This window comes from Labrus mixtus, chromosome 16 (assembly GCF_963584025.1).
Source record: "Labrus mixtus chromosome 16, fLabMix1.1, whole genome shotgun sequence".
NCBI classification, from domain to species: Eukaryota; Metazoa; Chordata; class Actinopteri; order Labriformes; family Labridae; genus Labrus; species Labrus mixtus.
This window is the reverse complement of record NC_083627.1, coordinates 13,316,728-13,336,432: the sequence shown is the minus strand read 5'-3', so window position 1 is coordinate 13,336,432 and position 19,705 is coordinate 13,316,728. Positions and strand designations below refer to the sequence as shown.

At 45.5% G+C, this 19,705-nt stretch overlaps 2 protein-coding genes across 3 annotated transcripts in view; both read left to right on the top strand.

Annotated features, from left to right (window-relative positions):
• Window positions 1–19,705, top strand: part of LOC132990791 (zinc fingers and homeoboxes protein 2-like) — a 112,851-nt gene that overhangs the window by 11,784 nt on the left and 81,362 nt on the right. The window lies entirely within an intron of this gene.
• LOC132990790 (uncharacterized) overlaps window positions 6,130–19,705 on the top strand; it is a 527,599-nt gene continuing 514,023 nt past the window's right edge. For both annotated transcript variants that reach the window (XR_009676111.1, XR_009676110.1), the window contains exon 1: window positions 6,130–6,215. The gene's annotated coding sequence lies outside the window, so the exon portion shown is untranslated. The remainder of the gene's footprint in view (window positions 6,216–19,705) is intronic.

The following is a 19,705-nucleotide window of genomic DNA, read 5'->3' as shown; positions in this document are numbered from 1 at the left end:
TGTAATTTCCCTCGAAGAATAAAATAAGAACAGACAGACGTCAGGTTCAGATATGTTTATAAAAAGGGAAACCAGTGTGAAAGAAATGATAGAAAGAAAGCAGGTAAATAAAGAGATGGTGCAGAATTAATCCAAATCCAAGACGCTCTGAGGAAGATTTGTTTGAGGGACTTCTGGTTCGTCACATCCGACCAGAATGAGAATAAACACTCTGATGTTTCTGAAATGAATCATACTTACTTCTTATTTCCCTGTATTATTCCAAGCGGATTGAATTAGCCTCATCCTGCTGCCCTGCTTCTCTCCAAATGTAGCATTCATGATTCTGGAGCTCTCAGCTTGTTCTCTCACACACACCGAGTGTAAATAGGAGGAAATAGTTCCTTGGCAAGCGGCCGAAGAAGAGACACAAAAAACACAAGAAACCAAGAAAGGTTTCTGTTTTGTACTTTCACAGTCTTTTGAAGCCTAGAAAGGATGAAATAATTCTACCTGGTACATCTGTATTAAAGGTACAAACACAGAACTTAGGCACCATGTTGATCCAACCTTTGGCGCTAACAGCCGAGTGACGTCTGTGTGTTCGAGGAGTCAACAGGATGGGGCAGGTGTGTGATGTTAATGGAGATGTGTTTGTGAGCAAGCTGCAACCTCTGGCGTTGCAAAATGAAGCAAATGTAGATGTTAAAAAAAACAAAACAACAGTTTCTCCTAAAGTGAGTCTATCCCCATTTGGTCCCATATTAAAACACCCATTCTCTACAGCTCATTTCTTTATTGGACAGGGGCTGGATTGTCTGACAGGAGGGCGTGTTGTAGCTGTTAGTGAGGAGGCTAAGCTTCACTTTAGCTAAATCTTGAAGCTGTCGTCTTTGTTCGTGTTGCTTGCAGCGCTCGCTTGTCGATGGGCGAGATGTTCACTCATCTCCACCTCTCTGTCTGCTTCTAGATGAGCTGCAGGTTAGATGGAGTCATGATTTCCAATATGGCGACCTCCATCGATGGGCCTCAGTACTTCTCTTTAGTTACTAATGGTTCAAGTCACTAAGGCTACGTCCATGTTTTATACAGACGATGAAGCAGACACAGCAGACTTTATAGCCCACTGTAAAAAGTCTGGGTGACCTCGGGGTGTTTACAGTGAGCGGAGTGGACAGGTGATGACTTTGTTCACCTTGAGCGGAGTGTCTCTGCTTTATACTCTTTACTGCTCGTCTCAGTTGTCTGTATTATGTAGTTGATTGTGTTAAGAAACAACCTCATATGAAGATTTCTCTTCCTCCTGAATACTTTCCAGGCGACCCCCCTCGTCCAAACCAAACTGAGTTTTTGGAGTTGTGAGATTGAGTCTGACTGATAATCTCCTCCTGTAAGGCACGTGTGAATAAGGGTTGTCATGATACCAGGATTTTAAACTTTTAGACAATACAAGTAAAAATCAGACACTACAGATATCTGTTTCGATACCATGGCAAAAAAAAGAAGTCCTGGGCACTAAATATTGGGTCATTGGTTGTTTTTTGATCTCCTGCACACTCTTAAATTCCCCAAATAATTTGTTAGGGTTAGGGTTATTTGTGCAATTTAGACCGTAGCCTTTTTCACATTGCAATTCCGCACAAAGCCGAAACGAAGCTCCTCCGTCATTATGACATAACGCGATCATCACGATCACCCCCCATCATGCCTCTGTGACAAAATATTGAGAGGGAAACGTCAATATGGTACCTTGAAACAGCGGAGTGAGTAGGGCTACTGTCTCCTCTTCTGCTCTCTGTGACCGCTAAACAAATGTTTTCATCTTTGAGACGCTCAAAGGACTTGAGAAACGTGTAGGTGTAGACAACCTGTGAATTTGAATGGACCACCACAGCGCTCTCTCTCTCTCTTCACTTGCAGCAGCTCTGGGTTAAAATGTGAGTGATCGGTCATTTATTTAGGGGAACTTTTAGAACCTATCGGACTGTAACAGGTGTTATAGCAAGTCCGATAGCTTGTGTGTGTAAGGGGCGAGGGAGAGAGAGAGAGAGAGAGAGATCTGATGGAAATCTGCATTAGTTCATGAAACACTGATTCCTTTAATTTGAATATCTGGAGGACATCAGTGAGCTCTTCTCAAACCTGATTATCAGGGTTAGGATTAGTTCATTGTATCCCCCAGTGTCCCCCCTGGCTCTTCCAGCTGTAACTAAAAGAGGGCATGATGAGGGCAGACATTACTCACACTGTCCCTTCACTCTGAACAAAACCTCAGTGCCACCATTACTCCTAACGTGCTGAATGTGATACTCCCTGACGGAGGCTCATTCATCTCTAATGAAAGAATCTGTTTCAGCCGTTTCTCTGCTTACCAAACCCCCCCACCCCCTCCCCCCCCCAGCCTTTTTTGGAGGGGAAGTAGTCGAGAAGTTTAAAATAATATTGTTGGGATGAAAACTGATGCTGCAGTTCCTCAATCAATCACGTTACCCGATCAGTCTTGAAGAACTTAATTTGAGCGTCAGGATCCCTGATGAGGACTCAGTCCGTCAACAGAAGATCAGAGTGAATCCCAGAGCCGGTAGGAGACTCGATACGGACTGGATGAAAACATGGAGCGCCTCGGACAGCACCTGGAGCTTTATGTAAGAAGGGCTGTCAAACGATTACAATAGTTAATCACCAATAATCACATTTTTAATTGCATGTTTGAAATTCCATTATTTGGCATTTCAAAATAAAATATTTCAGCTTTTATTTTGAATGTTTTTACTGTCTTAAGCTGAGAGTACTTTGCTTGCTGTGTGCTTTTATTTTGAAATATAGTAAGGCCCTGCTGGTAGATGGAAGGTCAGGACAGAAACAGGAAGTGGTTAGGGATCACAAACTAATGTCAAACCCGATCCCTAAATGACTCGGTCTTGGTCTGGTCCTGGTCTCGGGGTACTCTGGTCTCGGGTGTGTCTTGGTCTTGATCAGTGTGGTCTTCATTACAACACTAGCTCTAGGGCGTTAGTAGACAGGGAACATCCCGAGTTATAATCGCCATTCTTTGTTTATCATATCGTTTTTGTCGCGATAATAACAAATAAGGTTTTGTATGTGATTTTAAATGTAAACAGGTGTTATCCACAAACAGGAGGCCATGTTGTGTTGTGATTGACTCCGCCCCCTGAGTGTGTTAACAGTCTTTGATTCCCTCTCTGTCTGAATGAACTCGCTGTGTTTATGTTGTTGTTTCAGATCGCAGAGCCGTGGTTATTATTTATTTTCACACCAGACGTGTCCTTAAAAAGAAAACGGATTCAGTATTTAATGTTGTGTGAAGGCATGCGGCCGCAGCTCTGGTTGGTTACATTAAACAAGCGTCTGCGTCTCACTCTCACTTATTTGGAATGAGAAACACTTTGGTGCGACTTTGAATGGAGTTGATGTGAAGTAATTATTAGCCGAAGGAAGCCGGCGGCTCGGCCTGTGTGTCTGAAAGCAGCAGGGCGCTCCACTCTCTCTCTCTGCTGCTCCTGCCCTGCAGAGTGCCGCTGCATGCAGGTCAGTGTACTGCCCGTATTTGTCATAGTGACCTCTTTCTGTGTCTGCAGCGCCGCTCTTACAGAAATGTGAACAGACAGACTCTGGGTGTGTGTGCAGAATCGAGCCCCCCGCCGCGTGCTACCTAACATCCACATTAATATTTCACAGCGAGTTTGAGCACCTCGCCTTGTGTGTTTGAGGGGCGTGCGTCTGGATGAAGAGCAATGACGCTCCACTTTTCTTTATTTCAGAGCAGGACAAAAACAAAGGATGGGAAATCTCTTCCGAATAACAGCAAACAGGTTTTTTCATTTTCTGTTGCTTTAATCTCAAAAGACTCCTTACTCTTAATTTCCCATAAAGCCGTTTTTTTTCGCTGCTTTCTTTTGAAGTCTGTTTTAAATATTTATAAGTGGTATTTTGGCTTAATTCAAAGTGTACACAGCGGAGATGAAACAGGGAAAGTTTAGTTTCAACGAGCTGGAACAATCTTGCAGACATCTTTGCTTTTCTTTGCAGCATTTCCGCTTCATTAGACGCTGCCTGTATCCGGCCTGAACGTGAGATGAAGAAAATAAAATGTAAACCTGGAAAAAACCTTAACCGGAATGTTAATGAATTGTTTTCTGTCTTTAACACCCTTTGTTCCCATCTGTTCATGGCGTGTGGTTGTCAGACACACAAAGGTATGAACGTTGACGCACAGAGCAGTCGACCTCGTGCTCGTTAGTTCCCCAGTTGACTTTTTCATGTGGTAGAAAACTCCACGTTTTGGTGAAGTGTAGACAAGGCGTAAACCACAGGAACTATTTTAGGTGGAGGCGGCGGTGAAGGACTTGCGCCATCCTGCCATTTCTCTGCCTGACTCATCATCACCAGCTCAGGAAATAAACGGCTGTGTGCCTCCACCAGCAGCAGATGGTTTCCCAAATTCAGCAGCCACTCCTTGCTCTTTTAATAGCCAAATTAATTTGATGTCAATCTTTTTTTTCCAAGGACATACGGACATCTGAGTGGTTGGTTTCTTGCCAAAATGACAGATTCACCAGAGAGGCAGAGAGATCCACCAGATGTGACCAAACTGAGCCGGTTTGGCTGCTGATTACATCACTTCCTGCTCAGCAGAGACACTAATCTGCACCAAAAACCAAATTACGGAGTAATCCTTCAGTTAGACTTTAATGCTGCTGTTTAGCCTTGGATACAAGAAGGAGCATTTTACTAAATGTCAGGGTAAAGGAAGCTTTGGTGAGTTCAGCTCGACTGAAGCTTCTGTGAATATTACTGATGTTAAAACTTTAATGTTAAATCCCCTAGACACCTGACTCCAAACTAAAAATCTGTGACATCAAAACTTAACGTGTCATTAAGCTTCTACAAACGCTCATAAACTGTTTGGAAAATCAGCTTTGTGTAGTGTTGGTTTGTTGGAAAAGAAACTTAAACTCAAGACGAGTGAACAGCGGAGGTGGGCGGGGCGACTCTAGCTGAACTGTTGGCGCTCAGCAGGCAGAGGGAGGCAGGACACCGCTCTGGGGGTTAGACGACGCCTGGAGCTCTCCGGCATTGGGGCTAGAGCGCAGCATGCGGTAGTGCCTTTGCACGACTCCGGCACAGCTCAACAAAACGTTTGGAAGGTAACTTCTTACACTTTTAGAGAGTTGATATGATCAGATCATACATAAAATAATCAGAAGCTTTTTGTGGATTTGGGATTCCAGGGCCTTTAAAGCGTTGTAAGAGAAACAATCAGCTCTCAATCATCATTTTGGCAAGGTTTACTAAACGATACCTGTCCAAAATAACACGCCCAAAAATGCTACCATACTCGAAAGACTACTTTAGGTTAGTCAGCTCACCTATACGCGGGGCACCGGCGGCCTGATCGCACAGGACGACTTTTAGAGCGACGAGCCCAAGCTTTGTCTTTGAGTTCAGTTTTGTTTGTGGTAGTTGGATCCCATAAGACACGGCTGGTTTCTAAAACAAGTCCATGGGAGTGGGTCATCTGTCAGGTCGACAGCTTCCAATTAGGCGTCCATACGGGTCCTCCATCAGCTGCCACTTCACCTGTCTTATTACGTCATTTAAAGCGACAGAGCACCGCTCTGAGCGCACCTCAGGAATGGTGCGTTCAAGACTATCGGACAATCCAGTAAACACAGCTTAAACCCATTCTCTATTCTCCGCATGAAAACCAGTCCAAAGTAATTAACAAAACAGACAGATAAGGATGAAGAAGAAGAACCTAACTGTTTCCTAACAGCAGCAACTCAATGAAGCCTGTTTGTCCGCCCATGTTTACATTACTGCTGGTGGTTAAGAGGCAAACATCTTAACTGATGACATTCAAATAAATAATTAAAAGTCAAAGTCAGGAGAGGTGAGGGAGCATTGCCAATGTTTATGGTTTACCAAGAACCCGTCAACTTATGAGGAGTACAAATATATAACCAGGTACGAGTTGTTTTTTTGACCCAGAAACATTAAAGGAGCGATATGTAACTCTGACACCTATTGTTTAAAATGGGTACTGCAGTCCAGATTCTAAACATTGTAGAGAGCTGTCTCCCCCCGCCCCGTCCTCTCTTGAGTCGATGCTCACACAGGTTGTCATGTGGTGGACACTGAAGCTTCAGTGTTTATCCAGCTCTGCATCAGTCTGTTAACCTTTCTGTGTTCTAACCTCTCTCCATTTTTCAAAAGTATCTCCAATACTGATCCTAGTTTGAGCACGTTTCTGCTCGTGGAGCTTATTAGAAACATGCAGAGGCTTTTTAGGTCGGGTACAATCACTTCTATCTGAACCAGTTCTCTTGCCCGCTTCCAACCCTGCAACACCTGTTGACCTGATAACTGCTCTCATATCTGGCAAACCGAGCAAACGTCCGTGTGGAGGTGCCTTAAAACCGCCTACCTTCTCTGGTCCAAACAAATCCAGAGCATTCAGGACCAGAATCTAAAGTTAGAAGGAGGACATACTGGCTGCTGCATTGTTGTCAGAGAAACCAGCACTTCAACATAACATGTTTCCTTAATGTTTGATCATATAGTAAGGTCACTTTATCATGCAGTTTATATTGGCTCTACAGGCGATTGATCAGGTCTGACTTCTCTCTATCTGCGTGAGCGGCGATAAAACCTGACTTTCCTTCATCAGTTCAGCCCGGTCCTCCTCCTCGCCTCTTCTTCCTCACGGCTCCTCGGGACTGAAATGACCTTCCCACTCGAGTCCGAACAGAACAGTCGCTCTCATCTGAAAACTCATCTGTTGGAGAAGTACCTCCTGTCCTCGTCCTCTTCCTCCTCAATCATCCTCCCTTCTCCAGTTTCTACTCTCTCCTTCATCCTGCAGTAAAAATAAAAAGAAACGCTCCTCTTCTCTCGTTTCCTATTACTTCTCTGTTTCTCCCCCGGTTCACTCAACAAGACGCCAGCCGTGCTTTAATCTGAACCTTTTAACTTTGTAAAGCTGCTTGAAGAGACACTATGATTTGTTTCATGTACACTGTGCTGAAGGACAGGAAGTCTCAGATCCCCCGAACTAAACGTAAAAGTAGATATCGATAATCTATCAGGTTTACATTGAAGAAAACGTTACAGTGACCCTCGTTTCAAAAGGTCATAAATCCATGTTCAAACTTTATGATGGAAAGAAAGATTTTCCAATTAATGTTTTCAACCTTTTTCCCAATAATTAAGAACTCCATCCATCCATTGAACAGTTTCATCCTTCTATCCATCCATCATCCAACTATCTGTCTATCAATAAATCCAAATCAAACTTTTCCATCCATCCATTTATCCATGTTATTAAGCATCCGACCAACCATCCATCACCCACCTATCATCCAATAATACATTTCATCCACTAATTATCCATTTATCGATAAATCAATCAGTCCACATTTCTGTGAATGTTTCATCGTCAGCTAGTCAAGGAATTCCCAAACTTTTCAGCTCGCGACCCCAAAAGTAACGTTGCTATCAACTGGGGACCCCCATTGTCCTTGGAAGTGGTTAAAACGTTTAATTATGTGCACAACCAGGCACACTATTACGCCTATCCAAATAGTGGCATCAGAACAGCACAAATGAACACAAATGCCCAAACACGTAATCTTATTTTAGATAGAAGAAAAAGACCTTTAATGTCTTGAACTACTTTTTGTTTATCTTCATAATGAAGGCTATTAAGTAATTAATTTAATGATTAGTCAAATAGACAAGTGGAGTCCTGAATAGAGCAGAACATGAGCCGGATGTTTCTACATGGATGTAAAAGTCGTAATTATAACTGAGAAGCAGAGTGTCAGTAACTCAGTCCACCAGAGATCGCATTTGATGGATAAAATTACTCTGGGTTAATTTCCTCCATATTTCTGCTCGTTGTCATGGAGACCAAGGATTGCAATACCACCGGAAATGGTGTGGGCAGTGTATGCAAACCAGACCAGCCGAACACAACAAAGAAGAACACTTTGGAACTGTTTGAGCTTTGATTGGCAAGTTGGTTAGCTCTCCACGGATCAGAGGAGCTGGGCGGAGATTGGACGGGAATTGAAAGTCAGTTGGATGGCAGCGATGAAGAAGTGGAGGTCTGTGGCAGACGGCGCCCTCTAGTGGATGCATTTTTTAACGTCTAAACAAACGTAAAGTACGGGTGGGAGAATATGGGTAATGATGGATATATTGCTAAAATCTACGTTTCTATTTTAACACGTAAAGGAGGGATAAATGATCCCCCCGCTCCACCCTCGCCTCCTTGGTTGCCCCCCTCCCTGCATCCTCTCCTCCTTGGTCCCCCCCCCCCCCTTGGTTACCCCTCCACCCCTCGCTCCTTCTAAGTTTCCCACAGTTCCCTGCTTCACCTCTTGAACTCAGCCAGCAGCCGAGGAATGGAGCAGGGGGAACGGCAGGAATGTAGCTCCCAGTCTGAGCCAAAAGCACAAAACAGGGAAGGCAGAACTCACAGGCCACGCCTCCTTCGAGCCTGAGCCACATTCTGGTTGGCTCCATTCAGTAGGCTGACCACAAATTTTCCCTCCTTATTGGCTGCTTTTCAATCTTCACTCCCCGCTGCTCTTCGGGCCTACCGGAGCGCTGTCATGCTTGTGTGTGTGTGTGTGTGTGTGTGTGTGTGTGTGTGTGTGTGTGTGTGTCTGTGTGTGTGTGTGTCTGTGTGTGTGTGTGTCTGTGTGTGTGTGTGTGTGTGTGTGTGTGTGTGTGTGTGTGTGTGTGTGTGTGTGTCGACCGACATCACCGTCTTCAGCCCACGTCTCTGCAGGATGATTATTCTGTAGCTCGGTACTAAAGTTGTTAAATGGTCGATACTTAAACACTTTCAATACCACAAGTTTTAAAACAATATAGTCTCTGTAGTTTTAGGATCCATGATATCGAGAAGTAACGAAGCGATGAAAAATTAACACGAATCAGGAGTGGAATGAATCCACCAGAACGTGCAGACTAACTCCTGCACACGGTCTAGATCGCACAAAAACATGTTCAAGTGCAACTTAGAAAGTGTGCAGAAGGTTGTCTGCTGTTTTTCTTTCTGTGCTTATCAATGAGTGTGGGGGGGGGGGGGGGGGGGGGGTCGTTTGATTTTTACTGGAATCATTCTGAAGTTTAAAAATCTGGTATCATGACGACGGTTCTCAGGTTGTAGATTCACATTTGTAACTTCTGTGCAACATTACTGAAGCTACCACTCACACACACACACACACACACACACACACTCCATTACTGCAGCATTATCATCCCTCATAAAACGCGTGATGTTAAAGTATATGAGGCAGGAAGTAGGGTTATTGTGATGCTGCTTGTTCTGTGAATTGAGGCTAAATCTGTGGCTAAAGGCTAAGTTTGTACCCGGCTATTCTTAGACTGCTCTTCATCGTACAACCGAGGATAATAAAGATAATTCAGGCCGGGTCATCGGGGACGTCAGCTGCGTTTAGGTCTCTCAGAACAAGCTGAAGTATCAAAAGCAGCAACGTTACAAGGCAACACAGAGAGAGGAGTTCAGAGGTCAACACGAAGAGATGAGGTCATTAAAGGGATACTTCACCTGTTGAAACATGAATCTGTATTGACATTGGGTCATATATGTAGTAGAAATGAGAATTTTGAAGCTGGTGCCTTCTTGACCGAGAAAAGACAGAAAGTGTCTTTTTGGCTCATGAGGATTAAAGACAACAATTCCCAGAATGCACCGCAGGCCACTCCCATTGATCTAGAGAGCACCGCCTACCAAGCTAGCTACTACCAGACTGAGGCGAAATTAATTTCACACACAAATTCTAGTGAGGAGTTATGGGCGTGTTGAAAACATGAGGAACTAGCTATGTAGTTTCACGCCCGCTAACCAAAGGAGCCTCCGATGACGCAAAATGACGATTTTCATGTGCTTTGGACACACACAGTGGAAAACGAGGGCGGGATGCATGACCATTCTAAAATACTACCAGGTTTCTAAAGATACACAGCCTAATGCAAATGGGTGAAGTATCCCTTTAAAGAGAGAGGGGGTCATTAAGGAGAGAGGAGGTCTTTAAAGAGAGAGGGGGTCATTAAGGAGAGAGGAGGTCTTTAAAGAGAGAGGGGGTCATTAAGGAGAGAGGAGGTCTTTAAGGACAGAGGAGGTCATGAAGGAGAGAGGAGGTCTTTAAGGAGAGAGGAGGGCATGAAGGAGAGAGGAAGTCATGAAGGAAAGAGGAGGTCTTTAAGGAGAGAGGAGGTCATTAAGGAGAGAGGAGGTCTTTAAGGAGAGAGGAGGTCATTAAGGAGAGAGGAGGTCTTTAAGGAGAGAGGAGGGCATGAAGGAGAGAGGAGGGCATGAAGGAAAGAGGAGGTCTTTAAGGAGAGAGGAGGGCATGAAGGAGAGAGGAGGTCATGAAGGAAAGAGGAGGTCTTTCAGGAGAGAGGAAGTCATGAAGGAGAGAGGAGGTCTTTAAGGACAGAGGAGGGCATGAAGGAAAGAGGAGGTCTTTAAGGAGAGAGGAGGTCATGAAGGAAAGAGGAGGTCTTTAAGGAGAGAGGAAGTCATGAAGGAGAGAGGAGGTCATGAAGGAGAGAGTAAGTCATGAAGGAGAGAGGAGGTCTTTAAGGACAGAGGAGGGCATGAAGGAGAGAGGTCATGAAGGAAAGAGGAGGTCTTTAAGGAGAGAGGAGGGCATGAAGGAGAGAGGAAGTCATGAAGGAAAGAGGAGGTCTTTAAGGAGAGAGGAGGGCATGAAGGAGAGAGGAAGTCATGAAGGAAAGAGGAGGTCTTTAAGGAGAGAGGAGGGCATGAAGGAGAGAGGAAGTCATGAAGGAGAGAGGAAGTCATGAAGGAGAGAGGAAGTCATGAAGGAGAGAAGAAGTCATGAAGGAGAGAGGAAGTCATGAAGGAGAGAGGAGGTCATTAAGGAGAGAGGAGGTCTTTAAGGAGAGAGGGGGTCTTTAAGGACAGAGGAGGGCATGAAGGAGAGAGGAAGTCATGAAGGAAAGAGGAGGTCTTTAAGGAGAGAGGAGGTCATGAAGGAGAGAGGACGTCTTTAAGGAGAGAGGAGGTCATGAAGGAGACAGGAGGTCAGAGGACTCACAGAGACGTCTTGTTGTCACTCGTGTTATTGCGTCTGCAGAGTGGTTAGAGGACGGTTTGTATTCCAGCTGATTCATAAATTAGAGACGGGCCATCAGAGAGAAGTCGCTCGACAACATGACCTCTATATTTGAGAGGTCGTTTTAAAGGCTGGGTGGAAGTCAGACGCTCTTTAATGTTTGTGGTGAAACTCATTCAGGAGAGAAGAATCACTGCTCTCCTGTTCAACGTCATCCCAACACCTCCTCTGTTGTGTTTTATAATAATAGATTTTATTTGTAGTGCTTCAGAAGTAAGAAAACATCATCCAGAGCGTCAATGAGCTAAACTTTAGTTTTATGAATGCAGGAGGCAGACAGTGATTTATAATTCATTAGATTTTATAGACAATAAATGATCATCTCTGAGTCCAAAGTTTGACTCCGGTTTGCTCATTTTGTCTAATGATGGTGATGAAGGCCTCCTTCACATGCTGCTCGTACGTAGAGCCCGACCGATTAACCAGCCGGCCAATAAACCGGATGATATTAGAATATCCAGTGACCATCGACTAATTTGATCCCAGATGTGCGGCGATATTTCTCGATTTATTCACCAGTCAAAAATCATTTCAACTGAGTTTCATTGTTTTGAGTTTACATGAGTTCATTTGACCTCCTTCGGTTCGGAAACTCGGCTCTAGATTGATTCTTTATCCGTTTTGAGTTCAACTTTCTGAATCTGATGACGGAAAAAGAAAGAAGTCATGTTAAGATCTGCCACTTGGCTGTTGACACAGGTCGTAAACATGACAGGAACCTGCACGCACACATCGTGGTCGAGTTCAGATTAAAGCTGGTGTGTCACTTTGTCTTCTGCAGCCCTCCTCACAAAGCGATGCTCACGACTCTTTTTCTCTCTCATTGTCTGAATTCCTGCAGATTTAAACACTGCTGATTAAATGGTGTGAATGTTTTACACATTCTGCGTTCAAGCAGCCAAACGCTCCCGCTTCTCGGCGTGCCAGGAGGCGTTGTGTCACAGGCAGCGGCGTTTACAGTAGATTCATTAATCATGTTATTTATTTGACTAATGTCATGGCGAAGAAACAAACTGTTGGATCAGGAGGCTCCGGACTTGGATGGGGGGGGGGCTTGTGGGGCGGGCCGGGCTGCAGTCCGGAGGCTCCGCTCGGGGTTCTTTTTCCTGCTCTGAGGAGAGGTGTTCGGTCAGAGCCAGACTCCTCCGCTCATCTGCATCTGATTTGAATTTCCTGCTTGCATAATTCCCCCGTTAATGTGGCGCTGCTCGGCACTGCCACAGCTGTTTTGCCTTTCCTGCCTGGCTCTCCTCACACAGCCGAGAAAGGGGAGGGGGGGGGGGGGGTGAGGGGGGACGGAGAAAAATGTTTAAAAGGAAAAAAAAAAAATCTGCAAGTCATGTGGTGCAAAAATACAGTACAAACAACGTGTGATCCCCCGGAGAGGACGGAGGAAGAGGAATGGAGTCAAACACACCCCCTCGCCCTGCCTCACCACCCCACCCACCCACCCCTCCCTCCCTCCTCCTCTCTGCATGTCACAGCACCACACCCCCTTCTCCAGAGCCTCACTGAGCATGTGCAGTGATGAGCCCCCCCTCCCCCCCCACTCCTCGTCCTCACACAGCCCCCAGCTCTGCCATGCTTGTCCTGTAATTGGTTGGTAACAGCACCACGTTGCACCAGGCGGACTTCAACCAGCCGCATTAGTCTGTTTACGCATTCACAGCCCTATTAGAGGCTGTTTGTTTGCTCATTAGCAAACCCGAGCTGGAGTTTGAACCCTGACACAGCCGCTCTAATCGCTAAAAAATCGTAGAACATGGGGGAATTTATGCCGGTGACGTTGGCAGCGAGAGATGTTGACAGCTGACGGGGTTTCCATGATAATCTGGCACCTGTGGTACAGTTTGTCCTGAGCGCCTGCAGATTAAATCCTGTGTTTAAAAAGGTCTGAACACATCTGAAAGCATCCAAGTCTAAAGCCCAAATACGTACCAAGCATAAACCAATAGATTCAGGGGTTGAATGTGATTCTTCTCGACAGGATGTGTGTTTTTAGATTAAGTCAGATATGAGATCTTGGTGCCGTCTGTACCCTGCATGCTGTCTGACACTCTGCAGAAATGTTCCACTGTTGAAATAATGAACCTCCTTCTGTTATTGATCTTGTGTTGCCCATTTGTAGGATCTGATGTGACACAGTTCTGACACGTTTATCTTTTTAATTCACTCAAAAGTCTAATTTTAGTCCACACTGGAAGTATCCACGTACTAATTGTGAGCTCGGGCTCTCAGCAGGTTTTACTGCAGAATAAAAAAACGTGGTGAATCTTATTTAATGCCAAAGTAAACGAGGTTTGTGTAGTTCTAAAATAGATTATCAGAAATAATCAACCCCAGATTCAAATCCTTTTACATTAAAGTCGACCTATTCTCCCAATCCCCGTTTTTAAACTGTCTTACTCCCAATTTCCGCGCGCTCTGTGCACGCCGTGCTTTATCAGCGCCACGGTTTTGCTCCGTCCATCAAAGTTTAAGTGAGCAATTTGTAACTATGCCCTAGTGTTTAAAATGGGTACTGCAGTCTAAATTCTAAACATTGTAGAGAGCTGTCTCCCCCCGCCCCCTCCTCTCTAGAGTCCATGCTCACCCAGGTTGCCATGTGGTGGACACTGAAGCTTCAGTGTTTAGCCAGCTCTGCATCGATCTGTAAACCTTTCTGTGTTCGAACCTCTCTCTTTGGATTGAGGCCTGAGTATAACGGTTGCAATCGTGCTGTTTGAATGAGACGGAGAGGATGATTTGTGTTTGTGTGTCTGTGTGTTTGTGTGTTTGTGTGTGTGTGCTGTGTGTGTGTGTGTGTGTGCTGTGTGTGTGCTGTGTGTGTGTGTGTGCTGTGTGTGTGTGTGTGTGTTTCCAGGTCAGTCACAGCTGTTGTGTCTGTTTTTTATTACTTTCTCAGCAGGTGGGGACGAGGACTCCCCCCCCCCCCCCCCCCCCCCCCCTCTCCCCTCGTCTTTATTCAGCTCGTGGTTTCTTTGTGGCGTCCTGTTATTAGCTCGGCCGAGCGCCGGTCATCCCGACATATTGAGACGTCTGAGGTTATCCTGCATCAATAAGCGCGCAGGAATTCACCGCTGTCCACATCAGTAATGAAATCTGTGGCGTTCTTGTTATTCAGCGCCGGTCGTTGTGATGGCGTGCAGTCAGAAAGGGATTGAGCTCGGAGAGGAGCTCTGATGGTCACGTTACGTCTGTGCGGGACGCCAAGAGAGCACGAGAACATTTCTACAGTTTGTCATATTTTACACATTTATTAGATTTAGTTCTGAGCCGAGATCTTTTAGATCCAGATGTGCGACACCTTTTGTTCTTACCACCCATATGAGCGGCTGTGGCTCAGTGGTCGAGTCATCGTCTCTCAACTGGAAGGTCGAGGGTTCGATTCCCAGCTCCTGCAGCCACATTTCTTCCCAAATCTCCATTTATCTTAAACATGCTTCATGCAGAGCGACCGAGGATCGAATTCGTGCAGCTTTAAACACTCTCTCTCTCTCTCTCTGATTTCATTAATTCATGGTGAGCTGTTTGTCTCTCGTCACGTCTGATGCTTCAGTAACAGTGTACAGTGTGTCCAAAAACAAGCAGATGCAGAGTTTCTCTCGTCTTCCGGTGTGATGTCACGCTGAGTCTGTGGAGCGCGTCCCCGACAATTTAACACTCGTTAAAGGCTTAATATGCGATTTTTCACACTTAAATATAATAGAAATCAAATATATCCTCTGAAAATAACTCTGTGAGTCATGACTGTCTACAATGGGTGTGACATCCGAGTCCCGCTGTCTGTGATGCTTTCCGAGCTTTCCTAGCCGTAGCTTCACTTTGTTTACATGGACGGGACGGCCGGCCAGCTCGCGTATAAAAGTTGTTTAATTGAGGGACTAGAGAAAAGAAGAAGAACATACTGTACTGACCGCTTAATTGAATGTCACTTAAGCGTTTTTAGATCACGGTCATTTCGGGTAAATTTACATGCAGTGTGAAGATACGAGCATAATAAAGAGCGCTAGCATTAGCATGCCAACACAGCAATGCAGCGCGAGTTGTTTTGGTTTCATGCTGGTGCTCAAGGGCGACATCTGCTGGATCAAAAAATCGCATATTAAGCCTTTAAGAAGACGAGACGTTTGTGATGCAGGTTTTTAACCAATGGGAGCGATGTAGGAGAGCTTCTGGTCACGTCAACGAGACGTTCCTACTTTTATTAGTCTTTAAGTATTCCATTCATGCAGCAGCCAACCGCAGCAGGCGATCAAATCAGCTGTTTTTTATTCCCAGGTTAAGACTTCACGACCGACTGTAAACAACCATCTTTAGCTTTTAGCAGTACGGTTGTCACGATACAATCCTTTAAACTCAGGCGCTGGTTACACCACGACTGATTCGGCTTTGTGGTGTTACGGCCGTTCGATTACACGACAACGGCGTTCTGAGCGCTTGAAATCTGAAACTTTTGAAAACAGCGTCTCTGTCGTCGTGTGAACTGGAGACACGAGTGAGTACGTGGACTACAACAACAATGGGCGACTCTGTAGGCGACTTCTCGCGATGAAGACGATGTCGTTTGAATGTGAAGGCGAGTGATCAAAAATGTATCAAAGTAACGGACGTTTTGACGGCCTGGTTGACGGCCTCTGTGCTGCAGAGATTTGTGTTCGTGGATTCTTCTTCTCTTCTAATAATCATGGCGGCCCCATCAGAGTAAAAACTCCTCATGTTGATTTGAACACATTTACGTCCTCTTATGTCCAGTGTCTCTGTCGCGCTAAACCTGCTCAGTAAAGAGAAACAGCACTGATTGGAAGGTATTTTCATTCGGCTCAGGGGAGGGGGGGGCGAGGGGGGTTAAACCTTTGATAATCCGGTCAATTAAAAATTATTAGCTCCTAATGACCCGGTAAACGTTTAATCCTGTCGTTTCTGTGTGGTGGGAATAAATGTTTCCTTTCTGCTCATTTCTGCTCCTGTTTCACACGTGTAAAGGTCGCACGAGGTCAACAGCACGTCACCCATCTGTTCCTGCAGGGGGCGCTGGAGTCCCATCCATGGCGGTCTCCATGCTGGAAATGTTGATTCAGCCGTTTCACGTGCTGAGGGAGGGGAGGGCGAGTAAGGGGAGGGAGGGAGGGGGATGGAAGGAGGAGGATGGACGACGGACTTGTGTCCGATGTAGGTGCGACGTGAGGAAACCAGAGGGGTGGAGACTCTGGGTGGGGGAGCGGTCTCTTCGTTGACGTCTCGAGGGACCCCCCGTGGAGTGGTTTGGGATGACCAGGAGCGACGAAGGCGTGTGAGTGAGAACCTGCAAAAAGAAATCCTCCACAGATTCAGACTTCTAAAACAACAGAGCGTGTTTTTCAGAATCAGCTTTATTGGCCAGGTTTGCTAAAAAAAACACAAGTAATTTTACTTTGGTAAACTGTGCTCTCTTTGTACAAAGGTATAATATTAAATATCAACAATAAACACAAAAATAAACAAATAAGCAATGACTAATATGAACAAGGCTACATAGGATGATATAAGATAATAGTGCAGTGGTGAGTAGTGCAAAGATGCTGAAGTAAACATGAGGTAGTTTTTACAGTATTTACATTAAAAAGTGTGCGTATATGATAATTTAAATTAAATAATATATGTCAATTCTGCTAAGAGAATTGTTACATTGTATAAGTTCATTCACAGTAACAGTGTTCCAGGGTTACTTCACAGCGACAGGTCTGACACTCTGTGTTCTGTAACGCCTGCCAGAGGGGAGGAGTTTGAAAAATTTGTGTCCGGGGTGTGAGGAGTCTGCAGTGATGCTACCTGCCCGTTTCCTGGCACGGGACCGGTACAAGTCCTGGATGGGGGGGCAGGTCGACACCAATGATTTTTTTCTGCAGTCCTTACAGTCCGTTGCAGTCTGTGTCTGTCCAGTTTGGTTGCGGATCCAAACCAGACAGTGATGGAGGTGCACAGAACAGACTGGATTATGGACGTGTAGAACATGATCAGCAGGAGGATTGAAGCGGATCAATCAGCTGACTGTCTGTAAACAAAGATCCGTCTTTAATAGACCTCATTAATGAGATTCAGGCGAAGACTGACGGACGGCCTCCCCCTCGCCGCCGCCACTCACCATGAAAACACACAAAGATATTTCATTAAGGCCGAGCGGCTCATTTGCATGTTTTCTGAGCACTAATTAAGATATGCAAAATATCCCGGCGAGCGCCGCCGCCTCAATACGTTTAAAGAGACCCGTCGGCTCGGAGGTATGCATGGGGACTCGTCTCTCTCCTCCACATTCATGTGAGACGTAGAGCAGGTTTATCTGTGGGACTCTTTTAATATGAACACGGCGTGCAGAGAGGGGACACGGATGATGCAAAGAGAGTGTAAGCTCGCCCAGCGGAGGACATATGGACAGGACGGTCATCAGTCTGAGCGCTCATCATCAGGAATTCATCGACGAGGAGGGGGACCCACTACGAGATAACCAGGATGGTTTTGAGCCCGAGTAGAACTTCCTGTCAGACGTTCCTGAGGTGTGAGCCGCTGCTTCGGCGTCGGCGTGTGAATGTGTATGAATGGATGAGTTAATACTTAAAGGCTTGCTTCGTCCGCCACTTCCTCGTCGTTCTTTTTACGTCATGTCTTACCTCAGGAGACCCCCCCCCCCAGCCCTCCCCCCGCTCCTCTCTGACAGGGATACTCCCCCTGCTGTGAGGTGCATGTGTGCAAACGGCTCGACAGCAGAGAACAAATATTCTATTTTTTTTAATCTGTAATAGTTCAGTGATGAACTACACAAGTGAGAAACATACACACACACACACACACAGAGGAGCTGGATGGTGTCAGGTTGGTGATAGATTGAGGATGAGGTCAGTCCTGAGGGGGATCCAGACTCCGAGGAAAAGACCTCCCCTCTCTCTCTCTCTCTCTCTCTCTCTCTCTCTCTCTGTTTCATGCTGCGTGTGTTCCTCTGATGATCTCATCCACACACACACACACACACACACACACACACACACACACACACACACACACACACACACACACACACACACACACACACACAGAGTAAACACACACCTACACACCACATGCACTCATCCCATGGCGGGGGAAACACTGCTGGTGATTCCCTCTTAAAGGAGCCTCGTGATGTTTTGACTGAATATTCTCAGAAAGAAACTTTAGATTTTTTCTTATATTCTCTTATTATGTTTTACGTCCTGATAAGGTGATGAGTGATAACTCTGCTGGTTTCCTGTTGTGAAAGTGACGGCGGCTTTGTGTCGGGGTTCAGTTTTTGCCGTTGCACCGTGACCCTGACCCGTGATAGGTCGATAAACGGTGATCATGTTGGACGTGCAGTTTGAGGGTCGTCAGGGAAACGTGATGCGTCACTCCCAAACCATTTCTGTGTGATTTAATATCGGCACGTTTCAGATTTCCCTCGTTGCTGCAGCAGAATCTCGCTGTGTTGAAATCATGAAGGTCATAAAAAGACCGTTTGTGACTGAAAGAAAGTAAAATATAGAGTTTTAGTATTTAGTATAGATTTTTTACTTAATGGGAAAACATCCGGGCTAAAAATCCTGTTTTTATAAATTGTACATGATGATGAAAAGCGAGACGGGATACTCGGGCGATTGCGAAGTGTGCACGACGTGCAACATCGAAGATCGTGTGATTTCGATCACGTGACCCGGCTCATTTCAGGCTTCCACTTCTCCTGATTATATCCTGCTGCGGTCTCCCGTCAGCTCACTCTGTCTTTCTGCAGAATAAATACGAGGAGGCTGGAGGAGAAACTCCGGGTGAAGAGAGAAACATTCAGCTGTTTGTGTTCACACATGACGCTCAGCCAGGTGTGAAAACGTTACGTCACTAATCTACAATCACAGAGTGTCTGATCTTCAGGGGTCTTAGAAATCACCTTGTTTACATCGTCCCATCTGTCAACATGGAGGAGGCGGAGCTTATGACCTACAGTGTATTGCAGGCGGTCAGCAGGAGGAGGAGCGTGACAGAGACGGCGTCGTACTTTTTATCGTTTGTGTTCATAAAGTTTAAAACTGAAAGTGAAGAGTCCTCACCATCGTTAAACTGGCCTCGTGAGTGATCCAGGCAGGTTATTTTTTAAATATTAAAAAATGCTAAATATGTTTGTAAGATGATGTGAAATGAACATAAATCATTCTTTTGATATACTGTACAGCACACATCCTGCTGCTGATCCTCTCTCTCTCTCTCTCTTTGTGGCTACCCCCTCTCTCTCTCTCTCTCTCTCTCTCTCTCACACTCACTCTCTCTCTCTTTGTGGCTTCCCTCTCTTTCGCTCTCTGAGTTTTGGCACATGTTGCCACGGTAACCACAGCCTCTGTTTTTTTTCTTTTTTTGGCTAAGTTGTTTTGGTGGTGCAGTTTTGAAGGCCCACACCACTCCTTTATTTACACACACACACACACACACACACACACACACACTTACACACACACCTACACACACACACACACACACACAAACAC